The sequence below is a fragment of the Rhinolophus sinicus genome, linkage group LG01 (assembly GCF_036562045.2).
Source record: "Rhinolophus sinicus isolate RSC01 linkage group LG01, ASM3656204v1, whole genome shotgun sequence".
In the NCBI taxonomy this organism is placed as follows: domain Eukaryota; kingdom Metazoa; phylum Chordata; class Mammalia; order Chiroptera; family Rhinolophidae; genus Rhinolophus; species Rhinolophus sinicus.
The window spans coordinates 197,759,255-197,765,254 of NC_133751.1; the positions used below are offsets into that span (position 1 = coordinate 197,759,255).

The following is a 6,000-nucleotide window of genomic DNA, read 5'->3' on the forward strand; positions in this document are numbered from 1 at the left end:
CATTTTCTTGGAACTTTTGACTGTTGATTAAGTCAAATGCTGATTATATCAATTGGCTACTGAGAACTGAAATTTTTCCTTATCAAACTTGTTTTAGTGTTTAATTGTTGTCATAGTAATTTTAAAATTTGATATATGAGTGAGAGCTGTTTAGAATTAGTAAATTTTTATATAAATGCTAGGATTAATGGTTCTATAAATATTTGTGATTTATTTTTAAGGATGTGAATGTCTTATGCAATGAAACAGGCTGGCTCAGAAAGCCCTGCTTTGGGAACTGACCTGTTCAGTGAAGGAGACAGGGTATTGGGTCATCTGAGAAGGAGGGACAAGTGGTGAGTGGGTTTCATGGAGAACAATTCTAATGGCAGACTCTGGGACATCCATTCTGGCAAGTGGAAGCAGTATCTGAAGATCATGGCCATAACTGACAGGTAATAATCCAGGCAAGAAACTGGTTTTGGGATCCAGCCTGCAAAATGGCAGAGCAGGGAATTGTTGGCATGTAGAAGAGCCATGGCCACTGCCATCATGACTCTCTGATGGGGCTTTGGGCCTTTATCTTGACCTAGCAAAATGAAGACTGTGGGTCCTGTTTCTAGAGCAATCACTTGGGAGAGCTTGCTTAAAATGTAGGTCTCGGGCCCTACCCTATTATAGTAGATTAGTAAATTGCATTATAAGAAGATCCCTAGGTAATTTTTATGCCTCCTGAAGTTTTACAACAGTTGTTCCAGAGTAGCAATGTCCAACCGAAGTAAAACATAAGCCACATGTACGATTACGGACTTTCTAGTAGCCACACTAAACATGCAAAAGAGACAGTTTAGATTAAGTTTAATATGTTTTATTTTAAAACAGGAGATCCAGAACATTATCATTTCAACATGCAAATCAACATAGAAATTGTTAATGAGATAGTTTACATGGTTTTTCTCATGTTAAGTCTTTAAAATCCAGTGTGCAGTTTACACATAGAGCCCTTCACAATTCAGACACTAAATTTTTTTTATTGGAAATACTTGATTTTTATTTCAGTTTCATAAAACTGACAGTTGAAAAAGTGGATTTGCATGCCCAAGTGGTTCCAAACATACTTAAATGTACTTGGGGGTTGGTCAGTGCGCCATTCAGCACCTCCAGTGATCCTTTGGCTCAATGAGAGTAGAAGGCAGTGGGTACAGTGATCTACAAGGCCTTACATGATCCCGTCTTTGATTCTACTCTGATTTCATCTGCTGCCCCTCCATCCCCTTGCTCCATCACTCTGCTCTGCCCCAGTTACACTGGCTTCTCAAGTCTGTAAACACTCCAGGCACATTCCTGCTTTAGGACCCTCGTCCCAGTCGTCTCTGTGATTAAGAGTGTTTGTCCCTAGATAGCCATATAGCTAATGCCCTTATCATCTGCAGCAGCTAGTAAACCTCATGCCTCCAACTTCCCACATGAGTTGGCACTGTGGGAATAGAGTAGGTTTTTGGCTCTTCCCACATCTGAAGGCAAAGTTTTTAAAAAGGAGATTGCGTTAAGATGTCTGCTTCCCAGACATCAGATAATTGGCACCAAGTGCCTTCCTTCGATCTTTGTCAAATAAATGATGACACGGCATGTCTTTTTTTTGGACATAAGATCATGCCTAGCTTGAATATGGTGTGTAGGGTTCACATGGGGCTTCCTTCTCTGACAGAACCTTCGGTATTCGTCAGTGACAAAGGATGAGCAAGGTCAGATTAGAATTTAAGGGTTTTGACTGCACCATCATCACTCGACCACATGTCCTGTGTAAAGATACCCAATTGACTTAGTCTCTAAGACATAATAGAAAAATGTCACTTACATGAAATCTTATGTCTCCCTTTTCCAGCAGGCATACATCCTGCAGTTATAAATTATTTAAACAGCTGCTGAGAAATTCTATTTTAGCAGCATTTGCTGAGAATTCATTTTGACCTTGAACTTGATATGGAGCTATTGTGAGAGTGATTCCCCAGGTGACCGGAAGCATCTGGTGTTGCAATGAGCCCAGACTCAGGGGCAGATCTGTCAGTCTGCCATCTTGCCATTGTTTTGACATTTGAGTACCACACAGTGGTAGAGCAGTCATGTGGAAAGGAAGGAGGAGATGAGAAGTTTTTGACAGGCATAGCATCCATGAAATGCTGATAAGCCTGTGAGAGAGATGTGTGAAGGTGCCCTGGGTCAACTCACATGAAAGGGATTAGCCACTTCCCTGTATAGCTGGATTTGAGATGATGTCTTGGCTAGCTTTGTGTGCATGAAAAGACTTTCATGGAGACACGTATGGGAAGGATAGCCACCCTCTGCTAGGCCATCCCTGGCCTGTGGTGAGTTTCCAATGAGAAGGAACATTTCAAGGACTCCCTGAGACTAGCAAAAAAATTAGCTGTTATAATGGACAAGAAGAAGATCCTGGGCCCTAAAGTTCAAACTTGTACTTTATCACTAACTCATTAAATCTTATTCATAAAATGTGGGCATTGCAGAAATTATAACTCAGGTGTCTTACACAGAGAGGTAGGTAAAAGAAATGAAGGACGATGACTGAACCCTTCAAGTATATTGTGTATATCCAACAAAACAAGTTTAAAAAAATGGATTCAGTCCGTTGATTTCCAATGTGTGTGGCTTTCAGGAGGGCAGAGTCTTTTTATCCCCATGAGATAATAAGGACCAGAAAAGTATAATAATACAGCTTTCCAAGATCAACTTACATTAGTGAACATTTACTGAGGGCTAAGTTTAAGCCTCCAGACAAGATATCCTTTAAGGATCTGGCTCTGTGAGCTTCAAGCTTCAAGAGGAAGTCATTCTTCTTTTCTGAGTCTGTATCTTCGTCTGTAAAGGGAACATAAAGATAGTTGTCTCCATGGATAACTGTGAAAATTAAATGAATTTATAATGACAAGTGCATCTAAGTGTTTTGAAACTAGCAAGTTTTTAATAAATGTTAGTTGAATAACATCAACTTTTAAAATTAAAGATTGCTGGTTGATTGTTTTATCTGCTATCTAGCATTAGTCATGCAGGGGGGCGGGTTCAGAAGTGAGGAGAGAGGGAGGGTGGAAAGGCATACGTGATGGTAGGGGAACAAATCTGTCTGCGTGATCTGATTCAAGCTTTGGCACTTAATAGCTGCAAGTTATTCCTTTTGTGAGCCCTAATAATTTTAGTTTTGTGAGAATCCACCTTGGAATTTATGGGTCAAATTGGAAGAAGTGACATCTTTACTATATTGAGTCTTTATTATGACATTTATTCAGATCTACTTTTCAGTACTTCAATAGTGTTTTGTAGTTTTATCCATAGAAGTCTTTCACTTATTTTATTATACAATAATTTAATGATCATTTAATTCTAAATATTTTGTAATTTATACTGTTATTCATTCATTCAATAAATATGTGTTTACTTTTTATCATGTGCCAAGCCCTTTTCAGCACACTCGACATTTACTAGTGATCAATAGACAGAAAGTCCCACCTTTACAAAGTAAATAGTACAGTCAGAACACAGCAAAGAAACACAATTAACAAGCAAAAATCTAAAGCATGTTAGAAGTGGTAAGGGCTATGGAGAAAAATAAAGCAGGAAAAAGGGGCACAAAATGCTAGGTGAGGGCAGCGAGAGTTCAATTTTAAATTTATCTTAAAATAGAGAAGCTCAGAAAGATGTCATTGTGATGGTGACCTGAGAGAAGGGAGGGAAAAACTGACAGGAAAACAATGTTTCAGGCATCCTGACAGAAAAAAAACAAAGGTACTGATGGACCTGTATTCTTGCTGTGTTTGAAGACATCAAGGATATAGCGTGATTCGAATGAAATGTGAAGTAGAGAGCGCAACAGAAAGAGTCAGAAAGGTAATGGGGAGCTATGTTATGTGGGCTCTGTAGGCTACTGTGCAAACTTTGGCTTATTTTTCCAAATAATAAGCTTTAAAAAATCCATTTACATTTATTGTTATTATTGCTATATTTGGGTTTATTTCTATTTTTATTCTCTATTTGCAATGCTTTTGTCTGCTTGCTTTTCTTCCTCTCCCTCATCATCTGATGGCTTCATAAAATTCCCTTTATATAGCACAAATGTTAAAGAACACAGCCTCTGAAAGTAGACTCTCTGGGTTTGCATTTTGGCTCCGTCACTTCCTGGCAGTATGAACTTGGATCAGTTACTTACTTTCTCTGTGCCCTAGACTCATTTCTAGAAATGGCGAATACTAGCATTTCGTTTGTGGTGTGGTTATAAGGATAGCATCAAGCATTTCAAACAATGGCCAGTAAAACTTGTTTGCTGTTATTCTGCTGTTTTGGAATCAATATAAGGATTGTATCTCTATTCTAACATATCCTGTTAATTTTTTAACATTCATGTTTTTCAGTGATGTGAAAAATTATTCAATCATTTTTTTTTTTCCTTTTGACTACTACAAAACTTAACATTGTTTAATTTTCCCTTAAACATTTCCTATTTGTTATTGCTATTTCAAATCTGGTTTTGAAAACCGTGTTTGTTTGTTTTTTTGCAGTCATCAGATTATTAAATTTAAAAATCTACTCTCCTACTATAATAATGCTGCCTTTTCCTGAGTTCATCTGTCTTCTTGCTTTTGTGCATTTTTTAACCAGTCCTTTTACTCAGGGCCTGTGGGAGTATAAACTATGCTTGTATAACTAGATAAGCTTTCATTTTGTCCTCACTTGTGAATGAGGGTTTAGCTGAATACAAAATTCTATAATATCTATAAGGCCTCCTGAAAATTCCCAGCCATCATTGTATGTCATTGATTTTTTTTTTTTTTTTTTTTTTTTAATGCTACCTCTCAGCTACAAGACTGTGAAATGGTTCTGAATGCTACAGTAAAGATGCATGTGTAACGATTTCAACACCCGGGGTATTTTCTTTTCTCCTATTTGCTTCCATTTCATTTCGATGTGGGTCATTGTTGATGGAATGAGACAATGTAAGCATTGTGGATTGGATACTCTCCACCATCCAGTGAAGAAATGTGGGCAGTATTTGTTCTCTGTGTCGATTCAACATTGATTTCTCCAGTAACGTTGCCCACATGAACGCACCTGTACTTGTATGGACTCTGTACATAGAAGGAATTCATTGGTTCAGCAAAACAAACAAACAAACAAACAAACAAACAAATAAGTATTAGCATTTGAATACACTGTTTTATTGCCTTTTTGCTGCTATTGCTACTAAGTATGTTTTAAATTTAATTCTCAATCTTTTATTAGTAATTTTCAATTTTTCTTCTGGCAGTTTCTAGAGGGTCTTTATACTCTGATTTTCTATGATTTCATTAGGATATAATTTTATCCTGCTCATTTTTCATGGGGAGCCTATGACTTGTTCACAGGCCTGTTGTGAGGACTAAACAAAGTAACCTGACCCCTGCTTCCTTCTCAACCTTTATCTTCAGGTTACTCTTTTCTTACTCATCATGTTCTCACCACACAGACCTTTCTTACATACATGAAGGTTCTTCTCATCGCAGGGTAGCTACACATCTTGTTGGGTTTGGCCTGAAAACTCTTCCCACGTCTTTACCTGCAATCTCCTATTTATCCTTCAGGTCCCAGCTGAAGTGGACCTTCCTTGGACATGCCTACACTGAGCCCCTGAACAGGTAGGAGACCACAGCACATTCTTTCATGAAGCTCCATACATTTCCTTTGTTCCTCTGGTCAAAATGGTTATACACTCTTGTGTATCTGCCCTACTCCTACCTTTTAAGCTCTCAGGGCTGGGCTTATCTTCCTCCAACTGTATTCCCAGTGCTTGACTGCCAGTTCTGTCCTTCCAAGAAGCAAATGACAAGACAGGAATAGACGTACAAGGAATAGAGGTTTAGTAGGGGAAATGCCTGTGAAGGATAGAAGGGAATGGGGTAGAATTTGGCAGGGAGAGAAGGAAGGAAGGGTTGGATAGGAAGAGCTCAGACTGCAGCACAATTTGGAGAAAACCTT

General features: G+C 38.4%; 1 long non-coding RNA gene across 1 annotated transcript in view; it reads left to right on the forward strand.

Annotated features, from left to right (window-relative positions):
- Positions 1-5,656, forward strand: part of LOC141567356 (uncharacterized) — a 56,387-nt gene extending 50,731 nt beyond the window's left edge. The window contains exon 7 of the long non-coding RNA XR_012489956.1: positions 5,607-5,656. This is a non-coding gene — a long non-coding RNA (uncharacterized LOC141567356). The remainder of the gene's footprint in view (positions 1-5,606) is intronic.
- The last annotated feature ends 344 nt before the right edge of the window (positions 5,657-6,000 follow it).